The sequence below is a fragment of the Prionailurus viverrinus genome, chromosome B1 (genome assembly GCF_022837055.1).
Source record: "Prionailurus viverrinus isolate Anna chromosome B1, UM_Priviv_1.0, whole genome shotgun sequence".
Classification (NCBI taxonomy): Eukaryota; Metazoa; Chordata; class Mammalia; order Carnivora; family Felidae; genus Prionailurus; species Prionailurus viverrinus.
Genome location: NC_062564.1, coordinates 195,117,750 through 195,134,500, shown reverse-complemented (window position 1 = coordinate 195,134,500; position 16,751 = coordinate 195,117,750). Strand labels below are relative to the sequence as shown.

At 44.3% G+C, this 16,751-nt stretch overlaps 1 protein-coding gene across 5 annotated transcripts in view; it reads left to right on the top strand.

Moving 5' to 3' along the window:
• The window catches only part of C1QTNF7 (C1q and TNF related 7), a 107,456-nt gene that overhangs the window by 31,784 nt on the left and 58,921 nt on the right, over positions 1–16,751 (top strand). Inside the window, exon 1 of one of the 5 annotated variants that reach the window (XM_047856364.1) lies at positions 1,070–1,210. The exons of the other annotated variants lie outside the window; for them this stretch is intronic. The gene's annotated coding sequence lies outside the window, so the exon portion shown is untranslated. Of the gene's footprint in view, positions 1–1,069; positions 1,211–16,751 lie in introns of those variants that run through there. 5 annotated transcript variants of the gene reach the window in all.

The following is a 16,751-nucleotide window of genomic DNA, read 5'->3' as shown; positions in this document are numbered from 1 at the left end:
ACTTCCTCACAATTTCAAAGCCTGCAAGTGTTGATAAGCACGACCTCCATGCAGAATGCATTTGATCTTCCCACCGCAAAATGAGGCAAGCCCGGCAGGACAGGGATTATGTCTCCAGGGAGGAAATTGTGGTTTGTAATGCTTCAATGAAGTTCCCTTGGCTGATGAGTGTTAGAGGCAGTAGCCAAGCCTTGATTTTCTGATTCCAGACCCAATGTCCTTTCTGTGGCAAATGTCCAAACATGCTCTACCTTTGCATCTGATCTTGACCTGGTTTTCCAAGGTCAAAAGTTTTCTCCGTGTCCTGTCTTCTTCCTTGACCCAAGGAAATTCTCTGCCCCAACAAGTCAGATGGCTTGTTGGATGGCTTCTTCCAGAACAGAAAATAACCCTGAATGGACTATGAGAACAGAAAGGGACAAGAGAATCATGTAGATTGGGCCCTACTGACAAAATCCCATCGTGGGGTATAATTGGTCTCCGCCTTGATGAAGTTCTCCCTCAGTGATCCCGATACTGCGAGGCCACACAAACACAACCGTTATTCTGACTCCCACTTTGCAGCCCTGAGAACTGAGATTCATGACACGCCTTCCAAAGATCAAGAGCCAGATGCCAAATCTTTGTCTGTCTCGACCTCCCTATAGGGGACGGAGCTCTGGTGTGACAGGAGGCTCTTGGGGTCCAGTCCTCCCACTCATACCCCATGCACTCCTGGTCAAGGCTTGTAAACCCTGGGTTTCATTTCCTTCCACTGTGAAATGAAGGGACCGGAGGGCACGGTCTCTGAGAACGTTCTCTGAAGTGGCTGGTAAGAAAGCAATCACAAATATTGAAACAAAATATGGTCCAGATTCTTCATGCTGGTTCCCAGATATGATTCAGGGAGGGAGCCAACAGATAGAGGAGGCTACTTATTTTTGCTGGTGAGGTCGACAGATACTTCTTTCGAGCTCGATCAAACAGGAGGTCTGTGCAGGCCACAGCGTCATTGCACGTCATGGGGCTTGCGTGCTCCCTCTCTCCCAGCCACTGCTCGAAGCCCGGGAGAACGTTTTTGAAACCAATCAGGAAATTACTTATCAATCTGCAGCCCCGCAGAGCTATCAGGCTTCTCGCTGCCAAAGGGAAGGGGATTTCGAGTTAAAGCTCCACATCTGCGTGCACTAGAATTCAAAGACTCCAGCTGTTGGAAGGTCTTGCGAGCAACGTAAGTAAACAGCCCTCTCTCCCGATCGAAGTGAACTTCTTCAGGCTTTTCTTCTCCCACAGATGAGTCTTTTGGCTCGCGCTGGTGTTGAGCTGTTCTCTCTCTGTCCATCTATGAGGTTTGGGGGTGTTTACTGACTGGGGCTTACTCAATGAACCGTCTCCTCTGGGGGTTGCTTCTGCTGAACAGAAGAGAGAAAGCGAAAGTCGTCAGAATCGGCTTGGCTTGGGAAGGGTTAGTTCTGAAAAGAGCCTTTGACTTGGCAGTTACGGTCCTAAGTGGCTATAGATCCATAGTCAAGAGGAGCAAGAGGCTGACACTTGCGGGAGCCTCACCCGGAAACACGGAATTGTCATCGAGTGCCTGCATCTGTCATCCGTGCCTACATAATTCAAATTGAAGGGCTTTCCTTCATTCTGATACACCGCAGGAGTTTGCTCGAGGAAAGGGAAACATACAAGCTAATAGTGTCTGGTGGAGATTTCCCTGTAGTAGTATAAACCTTGTGCTCGATGTCGTTTGGGTTGAGGGTGCTGATTTATTTACTGTTTATTTTATTAAACAAATGTGCTCGGCATTTTACATTGCTGTGGGGAGGATAAGGCGTTCATTGCAATACACGAGCGCGAACTGTGTTGGTAAAACTATGGGCTTGTGTTAAGAGTAATTATGAGACGGGATTGCCTAGTGTCGTACATAACACATTGTACTAGAGCATATTTCTTTCAAAGCTTTTTTTAAATGTTTATTTTTGAGAGAGAGAGAGAGAGCGCTGGGGAGGGGCAGAGAGAGAGGAGGACAGAGGATCCAAAGTGGGCTCTGCACCGACAGCAGAAAGCCTGATGCAGGGCTCAAACTCATGAACCATGAGAACGTGAGATCACTATTAGGAGATCATGACCTGAGCCGAAGTCAAACGCTTAACTGACTGAGCCACCCAGGCGCCCCACTTTTAAAGATTTTTTAAATCAGATTGTGGTTAAGGACTGGGAAGTAATTGCTAGAGGACAGCTCATGTAAAGGAAATAGCTCTGTTTTGATCAACATTCGCTCTCTGACACCCTGCAGCTTCCCCAGGACCTTGTCCTTTTCCAGGGTCTCTCATCAAGAACCCTACGGCTGCAGGGAACTCGCGTCCCAAGGTCTCGGACTCTGTCCCCCCATCAGACTATGCATCTGTCAATGTGTCTTGATTCCTACTTTGCATAATAAAGCCTGGCATCTGCATCTTGGTTCTTCTACTCCCTGGAAAGCTCTCCTAAGCACAAGAACAACTGGCCTTAACTCTCCTCAATATCTGACTCGCTTTCTTTCCCTTTGAATACCTTTGTTTCACAGTTTGATGTCCTGTGAGGACTAGACCGGCTTGTTCCTCATATGCTAATTAACTCCTCTGTGCCTTGATGGCAGTGCATGCCTAAGGCATGTCAGAGGGCCAGGAGGCTCCGGATGGAAAGGGATGTATAACAGCCTATTTCCTGTGTAGACACCCCCTGGAGCAACTTTTAGTCTGAGGTGATCTCTAACCTTTCACTTTTACTTAGTACATATTACGTGCTTGATGTGCTAAAAGCAATAAAAACAAAAGCTGAGACGATGCTCCCCTTCTAGAACTAATGTGTTTGTAGTCTGTGGAGCCCAAGCCAGCTTTTGTTTTCATGGCAATAATTAAATAAATCTGGGCACTAGCTGTTGGACATGTGGGGTGCAATGGATCATAAAATGGAGGGATACGTGTTTGGAATGCGAAAGGAAATTATCCAAATATTGGGAAACATTTACTGGGCATTCGCCATGCATTTGGCCCTCTGCTCACCGTGTCGCGTGATGTCTTTGGAGCAGGCAACTCGCTGGTTAGGAGTAGTGGCTCTGCAACCACAGCACCCGGGGACACGTCCCAGAGTGGCCTCTGCGTGGTCACTTCACTCCTCTGTGCCTCAGTTTCCTGAGTATGAAATATGGGTAAAAACCTTGGGGGCTCATGGGAGGGTTGAGAGTTAATGTAAGCAAAGCGTTATTTGGGTTTCTCTGTAGGAGAAACTGAGGCTAAGGCTAGCTAAGTAACTCGTCCATGGCGGTGATGGCCGGCAGGGTTGGGATTTGGAGGTAAATGATCTGGCTGCATCGTAGTGGAGAAAGTCCACGTTTAGAACCAGCATCTGCTTTCCTTGCTCCCCTCGTGCTGTTGGGTTCTTTGGGGTGTCTCCTTGCCAGGCCCTCACAATGCCTCCTGGGGGCATGTGACTGACCACCGCCCGCGAAGATTTCAGACCAGGAAACAAGCTCAAGACGCGAGACAACTCGCCCCTAGGTCACACACTGAGAAATTACCAGAGCTAGGAGCTAAGCACGGTCTTTCAAATCCCCACTCCCACTTTCAAATCCCCTCTCCCACTCTTTTCAGGACCCCACGCTCTTGATGAGGCCAAGTCCATACTGCCCCCTGCAGGGGAGAGTGAGCTAGTGGAAGAAGCCAGTGCTACATATCAGTGAAGGCCTCGTGGGTAACTGGCCCGCGGACCTCATTAATTAAGGGCTGCTTGGTCAGTAACTCTCCAGAGGATTTGGATGTGCATCAAAGTCAATCACATTCCTCAGCCTGTTTTGTAATCTGGGAAAGAATGAATATTGCCATATCCACCTGAAGAAGGTGAAAACTTGTGCTAAGTACAAGAGATTGGGCCTTTTCCCCATTCAAATTTTTTGGATTACCCTGTGTTCAGAATCAACCTTATTCCAGAGTTACTGTCTTGTTTATATCCCGGTGCTTTCTTCAACTTCTGGCATGCGTCACCTGCTTCCAAGCCCTGTGACCACCTGAACTTGTTGTCATCAACACTTTTGGTTGCATCAGCAGAGGGGCAGTTTTCCTTCCTTTGTAGGCCTGTTATTATAAATCAGTACAGCTCCGTGGAATTCATCACCACCTTAGAACAAAGTGAGCTGCTGTCTGTATAGCATGAGAAATTTGCTCAATAAACTTAACACAGAGAAATCAGCGACTTGGAGCATTTACTGTGCTGAATAAAATACAATGAGATCAATTTCTCTGAAGACTACTTCAGCACAGATAAATGCAAGCCAAACGTGTTCTCAAAACATGTGCTAGGATCTTTAGCTGCCTCGGAAAGAGGTCACAGAGGGCGTGGTGGAACAGGAACCACTGATGCTGGGAATAATTTCCGGTGGTGGCAAATGTCAGAATTGGAAGGGCAACGGACGTGGTTTTGAACTCTGGCTTGATCACTTTCTAACTGCAAGACTCCAAGTATGTCACTTACCTCTCAGGTGTATGTAACAGACATAACCAAGCCCGCATGGCACCTAGCATAATAGGTGCCCGACCAACAGGGGTGTTCCTTTTCTCCTTAGCTCTGGTCCATTCAGTCTCCAGATATTTACTGAGCACCTACAACGTGCTATGCACTATTCTAGATATACCTGTGAAGCGAGAGCCAAAGTCTCTAGCTTCATACCTCTAGAGGGGGCAAAAATAGAATCATAAACCAGAATGTAACTTCAGAGACCGGAAAATGCTATGGAGAGAAAATAAAGTACAGTAATGAGATAGTGTGACTAGCAGTAAATCCATGGAGCTTCTTTTAGGCCTGAAAATCTGTTTTGTCATTTCCTTTCCTCATCGTAACATCATATGCCATGAGTAATTGCATGAAAAGAAGGAGAGAAAAATCTCTGAACCAAACTATACTACATTCATTCTTTCATTCCATCTTCTGCACTTTTTTTCAAACTGTTCTTTGTCATCAATGATAAATGAGTAGGTCTTAAGTGAATGAAGATTAATTAATTATTCTTCTTAAAAAGTTCAAATCATCACAATTCCTAGGGATTACATTGTTGGAGAGGAGAAGAACCACCGCATGGCAGATTTTAGGGATGATTTGTGCCGCTTCACAATGACTTCATGTGTGGCTGCGAGTCTGAAATTGTACATATGTTAGTGCAGCCAACATGCAAAGCTGCCAGACGTTGGCCGATCCAACGTTCTATTAGCCAAGAGTCATGTGTATGGCTTTGAAAAACAATCCACGGTCTGAAATGTTTCCTTTCTTAAAATGGTGCAGCAAACCTCACTTGGGTCTGAGACAGCGTCTCTCCGTAGCGAAGGTCACAGTGTAGATAACTTGTACCGGAGGAGTCTTTGTCTTTCAATCAGCCAACTATTTGTGGCCAGAGTATACTTGGCCGTAACAATCTGGATGATTGTCTCATTACTCCATTATGCCTTTATCACCATCGTGTAAACCCCAATTAAGGGTCCACAACTTAGAACGAAAATCCTGTGTTCATGGCAACACAAACCGTGCAGGCCAATGTTTCCGATTTTCAAATATAGCACTGATATTTTTTTTTTGCTTAATTTATAGAAATGTGATCTCTCCAAATTGCAAACACATTTTTAGAAATTGTTTTGGGAAAACCAGGTCCAAAGTTAAAATCCAAGGACTGAAAACTAAGAGCGAAGAAGAAGGGACTAGGACATTGACAAGTTAATTAACCGGTCATGGAGAGTGTTGTGGGGCAATTCTCCGGTCATGGGGAGTGTTGTGGGGATGCTTCTCAGGACTCCAAAGCAATCTCACCCAGAGAATGGTGGTGAGCTGCTGTCCAGAGGCAAGAGTAGGAGAAAGAGGCTAGTGTTATACATGCACCTTTATGACAGATACCATTCTCATCATTTTATGTATATTAGCTCCTCATCAAGACCCTAGTGTGGCTACTATTTGCTTATTCTACAGATGGGGGGCTGAAGCTTGGTGCAGTTAAGTAACAAGAAAGTTCAGCACCAGCTAGGAAATGGCAGGACAACCTTAATCCAGGACTGCCCAGCCGCACACCCCACTCTACTGCCCTGCTGGAGAGAGATAAAGTGTTCTCCCATCCCACGCGATACACATTCTATGTAAGTAAAGGAAGGATGTACTGCACGTTTTTAAATGTTGAAATGGCCTTCTGAGGGAAGAGGCTGAGGAATCGTCTCTTCTTTGGAGGTCTATTAGACCCAGATTGCTTATCATACACGTCTGGTATGACTTCAGTGTGGTCCTTTCCCAAGGTGAAAAGAAAGACAAAATGATTGCTCAAGGTCCTTTCTAGTTTTCCTGACCAAAGGCCAACTCTACACCCATGCAAGGCAAAATGGTGGTGACATGTCAAGCCTGGTCACCCCGCTCTCCCTGCCCGACTCCATGCCGAGTGCTTTGGCTGAAGTGATGTCCAGGCTTCCTGGAAAAACCACAGTCAGTCAGATCACAGGCTCTGCTGGCCATTTTCCCACAACCAGGGAGGAGACCCAACTCTGTTCCAGTTCGTGCCCAACCAAAGGAACACCATTCCAGGGAATCTATTATCTAATTTGGTGGTTGTACTTCCAGTGTTTCAGAAATGCAAATTGGGACCAAACCGGCATAAAAATGGAACACAGTTAGAAAATAGGAATGCCTTCTAAAATTCTGGTTACCAAGTGCATCAGTTTGGATTGCATTTATCTGTGAGCATCAGAAAATCTAGGTCCTTTCACATGTAAGGGGTTTATTTTTCTCACATAACAAGAAGCCGAAAGGTAGATGATCCAAGGACGATGTGGCTATTTAAAGGTGCCATCGGGAAGCCACATTCCTTCTGTCTCCCTGCTTCACTAGTGTTGGTTAGCACATGGTTTTCATCCTCATGGTGGCAAGACAGCTGCTGTACCGCTAGGTATTGAGTTCATATTCTGGGCAGGAAGGGAAAAACCGTCTTGTCAAACTTTGCCCCATTAATTGGAAAAGGAAACCCTCTTCTAGGACTTCCCATGTACTTGTGCACCCCTCACAGCAAGACGATCTGGAAATTTGTGTATTGTTTGTGTATTCTGTCTTTCATGTAGAAAAAGTCGGGGGGGAACGGATTGGGGTGGGTTTTGCGAGAGTCAAACCTATAGTATTTGTCAAAATATTCCACAAATTCCTGTTTATGAAAGCAATGAATTTGGAATTTGATACATAAACAAGAACTATATTACATAAACATTTGCTAGTTGCACCTATTTTGATACTTAATTGTGAACATAAAAGTATTTTTAAAACAAGTGATAAGGGGCAGGTAGGGACAGGGTTCTATCCAAAGTACCACAGAGGAGGAGGAAGAAATGGGTTTGGGTGTCAGATCAAGGTCTGCATTCTGCCTCATACCTAACTAGGTGTGGGATATCTGCAGGCCGTCATTTATTTATATTTAAACTAGGGGTAATAGTAACTACCCACAGAATTACTTTAGAATTTAATAAGATATATAAGTTTATAAAGAATATACCTTATAAAGAGTCTGGCACATAATAAGCATTCAAGAAATGATAGTTCTAAGGGTGCCTGGATGGCTCAGTTGGTTGAGCGTCCGACTTTGACTCAGGTCATGATCTCACGGTCCCTGAGTTCGAGTCCCACGTCGGGCTCTGTGCTGACAGCCCAGAGCCTGGAGCCTGCTTCAGGTTCTATGTCTCCCTCTGTCTCTCTGCCCCTCCCCCGCTCATGTTCTGTCTCTCTCTGTCTCTCTCTCTTTCTCTCTGTCTCTCAAAAATTAAAAAAAAAGATAAAACGTCAAGAAATGAGTTTTCTCTTGCTTTGCACCTTTTATTCAGCAAGTGCGTAAACCTTCATGAGCTGACAGTTGAAAAATCAACTCTTTGATTGCAAGAAATGAGGACAAATCCACCGAATGGTGTGTAGCCTTGTTCTATCCGGACACGCCAAGATTCTTTCATTTTGGGTTTCATCACATTATCTTAGCAAACCAGACAAAAATGTCCAAGTGATTGTGTTTTCTAAACTGCATCATACACTTCAAAGTGCCATCTGCTTGTAACTTGTTACAAAACAGAGTCAACAGAGCCATTTGTTGACATCTGAAAAAGTGACCAGTGTTTGTTATCAAGGGACATCATTCCTAGAATTTGTGCAATTTGTTCTGTGGTGTTGGGATGTGAAGGAAAGCCTGCACAGAAACTCTCAGCTGTTTCAATACATTTTCCTCATTTTAATCCACGGACCCAGGTCTTAAATCGTGTTGCTTTCCGTTTTAATTATCTCTCCATGTCACTCCAAACTTTGCAGTCAAAGGTGGAGATTTAAGGCTTATCACCTCACAGTCGTCATTGCAAAATTAAAAAGAGGAAATGAAACAAACCAAAAAATGTCCACAGCTTTGCCAAGTCTAAATCTATCCATCAGCCAAAATCTCATTTCTGCACTACGATCAGGTTAAAAAAAAATGATAGAAAGCAATTCAAAGTCATTGGCTCCTGTTCACACATGAGCAGACCATTTAAAGTGACCTTTAGCAAGCCATTTATTGTCTCTGTCCTTACCCAGAATGAACATTAATTAATGAACATACCCGTCCCTCCCATCCCGCTCGTTTGATATGAAGACCACTGAGCTAATGCATTAGCAGTGGCATTCAAAATAAAATGATGCACTCAAGCCCGTTTTGGTGTTTTCTGTCCCTTGCAGCACCGTTTGTAGCACACTGTCGTGCAAGAATTGCATGACCTTCTCGGGCTCTCTAATTTCTCACCATATTTTTGCAGCCACGCTTTCTTAACAAAAGGCCACTGCTCCTCTGTCATTCTCTCTTCCATACCTAAGTCTGAATTTAGCCAGTTCAACCACCTTTTTCCTGACCCGAATGAAGCCAAATTCATTTCATGCTCCTTGAATGTATACTTATTTATTGGACCGAAAGTGATCCAAACAGGCAAAAATCCCTGCCCTCCTTGAGATTGCATTCCCGTCCTCTGGCCTCACCAGCCTAGATATACTGATAAGGACACCTCAGAGTCAGCCATCCAATGTCATGCTCTCTCCTCTCGCTGAGATCCTTCCCCAAGTTGTTTCTACGCTGTGCTCACATGTACTCATGAATTTCTGTGCAGCAGTCACCATAAATCATGGTCCAAATCATAGTCCTCTATGCAAATCACAGTCTTTAATGGGGTCCATCTTGAGAATGGCAACATTCAAATGATAGATGCAATCTCTTGTTTTCCCAAAGTTGATGATCCTCATGCAGCCAGAGTGTTGCTAAGTTCTGGGCAGAGATGGAGAGAAAGCCTCTTTCCCATAGTGAGTCACCTGGCTCCAAAATAGTTTTGCTTGTACCCAAAGACTCAAATTTTTACTGGAAATGTCTTCCTGAAAAGTTTCCCTGGAAACATTTCTTTCAACATCTGACATTAACAACTCTCTCCATAAAGCCTTAAAACTAGTCACTGGGCGGGGAAGAGAAACAATTTATACTCTCTACTGTCTGTATCTATCCCCCACCATTCAGATACGCGTGCATACACATCCCCACACCTCTCACCCTTAATGGCCAATATCTAACTTCTAGTTGGCCTTAGGTAGAATACTTTAAAAACCAATGAAATCTAGGCAGTCTAACTAAACAGTTGCCCCTTCAAATGAGTATAGTTTGGAGATAGTTATTCCCAACTGCTATGAAGCACAGAATGGCCAGGCACGCTTGAATGCCTTCAGATAGTGGCTTGTGAAGCACCCTTGGAAAAAGCTGATTTGCTTTCTTCACCCTTTATTGGTCCTGTAAGTTGCCTTTAACCTACCAGATCTACTTTCCTTGGAAGAACAGAGAAGTAGAGTGGTTAGAAATAGAGCTAAGTTCAAATTATTTCAGGATGAGAAAGACGAACGTTTGTACAGACTGAGAGCAGTCGGCCAGTGGTGAAGTCGAAGATACCGGAAAATGACAGAAGGTTACTGAGCCAGGTAATCTAGGAGAGACAAGAGGTAGGTTGAAATAGTCCCCAGGGGGAGGGCTTGGTTTTGAATAAGCATGGGTCCTGCCTCACACCAGTGTCCATTAAGACTGGCAGGAAGCTGGGTGGCTCAGTCAGGTAAGCGTCCGACTTCAGCCCAAGCCATGATCTCGTGGTTTGTGAGTTCGAGCCCCACGTTGGGCTCTGTGCTGACAGCTCAGAGACTGGAGCCTGCTTCAGATTCTGTGTCTCCCTCTTTCTCTGCCCCTCCCCCACTTGCACTCTGTCTCTCTCTCACACACACACAAATAAATACACATTAAAAAAAAAAAAAAGACCAGCGGGAAGCAAATGAGAATGGATGGGAATGTGGATAAATTAGGTATGGTAGAAACATTGAGAGGATCCAGATCATGCTCTCTGTTTTTCGCTAGGATGTTGGAAATAAGATCATTGCTTAAGATAAAGACAGCAAACTGATTAAATGTGTACTGCAAGTACCCAGCCCAGTTCTTGTCATAGCGAAGCACTAGAAACAAATTATATTTACTTCTTTCCCCCTTGACAGATTGAAATCTATAGCAAATGTTTATCTCCAAAAGACATCATATAAAAATAGCCACCATGAGACCAGTCATATATTTTGCATTTTAACTGAAACACATGAGCCTTCCTGAAACTTTTATTTTAAACTCTGAACTATAATGACCTCTCTAAACTCATCTCAGCTTTGAAAATAACTTGGCTCAAGTGCAGACTGTCAGAGAAGGCCTCTGACCACACATATTCTCTTTCTGTGACCCATGAGCCTGGAGAATGTTCTGGAACCTTGCCAGCAAAGAGGTGTGTGGAGGAAGAAAGCTGAACTCTTGGAGCTTTTGATTCCAGTACTGTAAAAATGGTTCCAGACATGACAAATGAGAGGCAGATAATCTAAAACATGGGCCATTTTCATGTTTGCCCTTTGAAGATTTTAATAAGCATCAGCTTTCTTGGGGCAAATCGGGTTCTCAGCTTCCAAATGTTTCAGATTTAGATTGTCTTCCTTTGATTACTTGAAATCCTAAGGGTCAGTTTGGGGAGGTTTCATGCTCAGACTCGAGGGCAGCTGGCAGACAGACACGCAGGTATTGGCCTCTCAGAGGAGAAGATGTTCTTCTTCCCCTCGATACCACCCTCGCCGGCAACGGGGTGGGGAGGAGCATGGATGTGGATGGACCAGGTCCAGATTTAGCCAGGTTTCAAGGTTCCCAAGGGAAGAACTCTCTTATGAGAACAAGGGCTAGGAGTTTGAGATTTCTAGAACACTGGTTTTCTCAATCTCTCTCTCTTTCTTTCTCTCCTCTCTTGTAAGTAAGTACTGGTCTCTTTGGCTTGTCCATTAAGAATCCTTGTTACCTACAAGATTGGTAGAGTCATAGGGAGCCAGGATTAAGTATCCACAGAGTGTCTGGAACTATTCTAGACACTCAGGGCAGGGCTGCAATCAAAACAAATGAACTCTCTCCTCTAGGTCTTACAGGCCACTTGAGGAGTATACAGGCAAAGACAAAAAAAGATGTGAAAACAATGAAGAGGGAAGTGGGTAAGAGAGAGATGTGCTGCTTTAGAAAAGTGGGTCAGGCAATAGCCAAAGTAGGGAAAGAGCCCAAATGTCCATCGACAGATGAATGGATAAAAAAGATGTGGTGTGTGTGTGTGTGTGTGTGTGTGTGTGTGTAATGGAATATTACTCAGTGATCAAGAATGAAATCTTGCCATTTGCAACAATGTGCATGGAAGTAGAATGTACCATGCTAAGTGAAATTAGTCAGAGAAAGACAAATATCATACAACTTCACTCATGTAGAATTTAAGATACAAAACAGATGAATATAAGGGAAGGGAAGCAAAAAAAAATGGAGGGGGGACATAAGAGACTCTTAAATATAGAGACAAACTGAGGGTTGCTGGAGGCATTGTAGGTAGGAGAATGCGCTAAATGGGAGAGGTTCATTAAGGAAGACACTTGTTGGGATGAACACTGGGGGTTAGGTGTCAGGGACGAATCACTGGAATCTACTCCTGAAATCATTATTGCACTATATGCTAATGGCTTGGATGTAAATTAAAAATAAATAATAAATAAATAAATAAAATGAACCTGCAGGAAGAAAGAAAGAAAGAAAGAAAGAAAGAAAGAAAGAAAGAAAGAGAGAAAGGTGGGTCGGGAAAGTCTGGGGCCACAGAAAGCCAACATTTGAGCAGAGACTGGAAGGTAGCAGAATGAGTCATGCCAGCATCTGGGTGAAGATCGTTGTGGGCTGAGGAGTAACAAGTTGAAGGGAAGGTATGATTGATGGTGCTTGGCTCCTTCCAGACATAGGAGGATGCCAGGTAGCTGGAATGAAGTGCATGAGGAGGGATGTGAGGTCAGAAGGGAATGAGGATCGAGCCCATCTAAGACCTCGCAAGGGCCTTGAGATTTACCTCCAGGGATGCAGGAAGCTATGGCAGGGCTTTGAGCATGAGAGTGACTGACAGGCTCTGATTTAAGTTCTAAGACCAATCTAAGGCTGCTGCTTGGAAAATGGACCGTTGGGTAGATTGTAGCATCCCTGCTCCAGCTCTCAGCAACCTCGCCAGGCTTATTGTTATTTCAACAACAGCAGGCTCACTTGATAAAGAATTCACAGACCAAAATAAAACGGACGTGCATGAAAAGTCTGACAACGGTCCACCTCACAGCTTCTATTTTACGTTGCCTTGTTCTGTTTGAGGGTAGACCAACCCCATCAAAGCATGGTAAAACAATGCAATTAATTTGATTAAGGACTTTTCTATTTGTGACATTTTACTTTACCAGCCAGAAAGCTCAAATGCCAGACTGCTTTGTTCAAAACTAGACCCAAAAGCCAAATAAAAACTGTCTGTTGCCTTTGTTTTCCCTGGACCTGTCTTCCCTGGCAATCAGAGTGATATCTCCCAGAACGCAAGAAGGATGTTTGCATCCCAGCCCCGCTCACCAGGGTCCTGGGGTCCTACTTGAGCATGTGTGACCAAAGCTCTAGCTGTAACCAGATGTTCCTTTGATGGGCCTTATCTCTTGTGCACAGGACTTTTTAGGGGGCTGGGAGTGGGGGACCGGGCTGATACAGAAACTAGCTAATTGAAGACTTAGATATGAGGAGACATGGATCCCAATAAAATACTGTTTATCATCATTCGTGGCCTTTATTTCATTGTCTCATCAATAAATTCATGTCCCTAATATGCAGCAGCTGCTGTTCCAGATGCTCAGGGCTCAGCGACAAAAGGAAAAACAAGAATACCTGCCTTCGTGGAGCTTACATTTCATGGGGGAAGATAGATGATACCGAAATAAATCAAAAGCATAGTATGTTCTAGAATAATACATGCAATGGGCTTTAAAAAGAACACACAAAGAAGAGGGTATGGAATGGCTGGATTTGTAGTTTTGAGAAGAGCGGTCGGAGAGGCCTCAGTGGGAAAATGAAATGTGAGTATAGCCCTGAAGTGGTGATATAGCAAGATGATGACAGATACAGATACAGATACAGATACAGATACAGGTGTGGTTTTAGGTATAAATAGACGCAGGTGTAGGTGTAGATATACATACATGTGTACATACATACATACACAAACACATGTAGATGTACATTACCTACACATATACAGACGTCTAGGTGTTGAGGATATAGAAACAGGTATAGATATGGACAAATCTCTGAGGGAAAGTTTTCTGGGTGGGAAGAACAGTGCGTGCAAATATTTTACCTTGCGTTGTTCTGTCTGGGGGCAGACTCACCCCGTCAATGCACAGTGGCAGGAATATGTTGAGAAGCAGCTCAGAGACAGTGTGGCTGGAGCAAAGGAGAGAAAGGTAGACTATAAAGTCACACGGTGGGGAGGGGCAGGCCATCAAAGGCTTGTGACTTATTCTAAGCCTTTACTTTTTAGTCTGACTAAGAAGGGAAGCCATGAGAGGGGTTGCACAGGAGTGCTCTGCCTGTTGAGCGCCTTCTCCAAGGGTGGGAGCAAAAGACCGGGTGGAAATGGTTGCAATGACTCAGGCAGGAGATAATGGTGAAAAAGGGACAAGAGTGGCAGCAGTGGAGATGGTGAGGAAGGGTGAGATGCTTGAGACAGCGCTCAAGGAGAAACACAATGAGTTGTCTCTAATGTCGGATCCATGGAAAAGAGGAGCATCAAGGGGAATCCAAGGTATTTGGTCCGAGTATCAAAAAAAAGAAAAAAATTGTTACTGATTGGAGCTCGAGGCTGGCGATATTGGGTTCATGTTTCCCTGAGACACCCATGTGTAGATGTCTAGTCGGTGAGTCTGGAGTTCGGGAGGAAGGTCTAAGCTGCAAGTAGATGTTTCAAGCCATGTGATTGGATGGGATAACTAAGGGGAAGAGGATCAGTACAGATAAAGAAGGGATCTGAGGATTGAGCCTGGGCTTCCAACATTTACAGATTAGGAAGAGGATAGGAATCCAGGAAAGGAGGCAGTGAAAAGGAAAAGGAATAAGAGGAGAACCAAGAGACAGTGGTTTCTTGTGGACACGTGAAGGGAAGAAGTAGGAGTGATAGTTCAGGTACTGAGAGGACTAGGAAGTGACCACTGCGGTAGACTCGTGGGAGTGGTTGATGGCTTTGAACAGATTGCTTGCACTGGAGCAGTGGGAAGGAAGATGGAAGCCGGGTGGGGCAGGTCTGAGAGACAGTGTTGGGGGCTGGGGATGAAACTCCAGGGAGGGAATAGAGAGACTTCATTCAAGGACTTTGCTATAAAAGGGAGCAGCAAGGTGCATAGGGGCACTTGTACCCCAATGTTTATAGCAGCACTGTCAACAATAGCCAAATTATGGAAAGAGCCTAAATGTCCATCAACTGATGAATGGATACAGAAACTGTGGTTTATATACGCAATGGAATACTACGCGGCAATGAGAAAGAATGAAATGTGGCCCTTTGTAGCAACGTGGATGGAACTGGAGAGTGTGATGCTAAGTGAAATAAGTCATACAGAGAAAGACAGATACCATATGTTTTCACTCTTATGTGAATCCTGAGAAACTTAACAGAAGTCCATGGGGGAGCGGAAGAAAAAAAAAAAAAAAGAGGTTAGAGAGGGAGAGAGCCAAAGCATAAGAGACTCTTAAAAACTGAGAACAAGCTGAGGGTCGATGGGGGGTGGGAGGGAGGGGAGGGTGGGTGAGGGGTATTGAGGAGGGCACCTGTTGGGATGAGCACTGGGTGTTGTATGGAAACCAATGTGACAATAAATTTCATATTAAAAAAAAATAATAAATAAATAAATAAATAAATAAATGGGAGCAGTGAAATGAGGCACTGTCTTGAGAGAGAAGCCTTTGGAAAAGGTAACATATTAGTGCTGTATAATAGTATATGTAGCAATACAGATCAGTACCCAAACATAATTTACTTTATATGCATTGTTTCTATACATTATTTCATTACTATATATGTATATGCAGCTACATATATAACTTCCACATTTACATATATAATATGTATATATGTAATCTCTAGATATACATTATTACACAACTAGAGAGAGAGAGAGTGAGTGATAGATAGAAGGGAAGACATGACCTTCAGAGTGTGCAGGACACAGAAGAGACTTGCTGGGGTGATGTCATTGAGAAGACAAGAGGGGGAAGGGAGAGTGGATGAGATCCAGGGCACAGGAGGTAGGTTGACCTGGGATAGAGGCACAAACAACAATAAGAGAGTGGCAGAGCATACCCACTTGATACAATACAAAAGGGGGTATCAGTGTGGTGGTGGGAACTTCTAGGTCTTCTCCTCTATTTTCTGAATAAAATGGGAAATAAGGTCGTTCATTGAGGATAACCACAGAGGAAGAGGTGTCAAAGATTTAAAAAGAGAAGACAGGTATGCAATAGTTATAAAGGAGAGTGGGATGGTTAATCAAATGAGAAAATTGAGTATCACTGATGGGCAGCATTAATCAAGGACGCTTCTGAGGTGAGCAATCACATTTGGAGACACAGGGCAGTCAGCCCGGTGGTGCGTTTTTCTCTAGTGCTTCTAGCCAAAGTGGTGGTTTAGCTAAATAAGGTTCAATAAAGCAAAAGAGAGGCCAAGGAGTCAAAGGTTTATTGCTGAGGGTAATTGTCATAGAATCTAAACAGGGTAAGGAAGGAGGTGAGGACTTGGATAGGGTAAAGAATAAAAATGGCAGCATCCAAGTAAAATTAAGCAGTGGTTGAATTTGGGATACTTACTGGAGTCCCAGAAAAGAAGCGTCAGTAGGACAATGGGAAGCATGAAGCTTGGTTTATGAAGATCCTGCAGTTATAGGTAGTTACAAGCTCTCCGTACCAGCATGTGAGTAAGAGGCTGAGATTGGGTGGGAGACGAGACCACTGGAAGGAAAGAAGTCAAGGAACTGTGAGCCAGAGTATGTGACAGGTTTTCTAAGGAAACACTGAAATCACCTAGAATCAGGACAATAGTGTTGAAGAGAGTGACGGACAGAGGCCAGGAGCTGAGACCTCCAGGATATGATGGCAGTGAAGTGAATTAGGAGATGATGTCAACCCGGAAGACCGGTGAACGTCATGGACTGATGACGTGAGACTCAACCCTGGAGGGATAGAAGGATGCAGGGAGATGAACCATCTAGAAATAGCCAGGAGGAACAGGTAGGTCCTATGCACATCAAGATCCAGGAGAATGACAACCGAGGGGTAAAGAACAGCCACTGCCTGA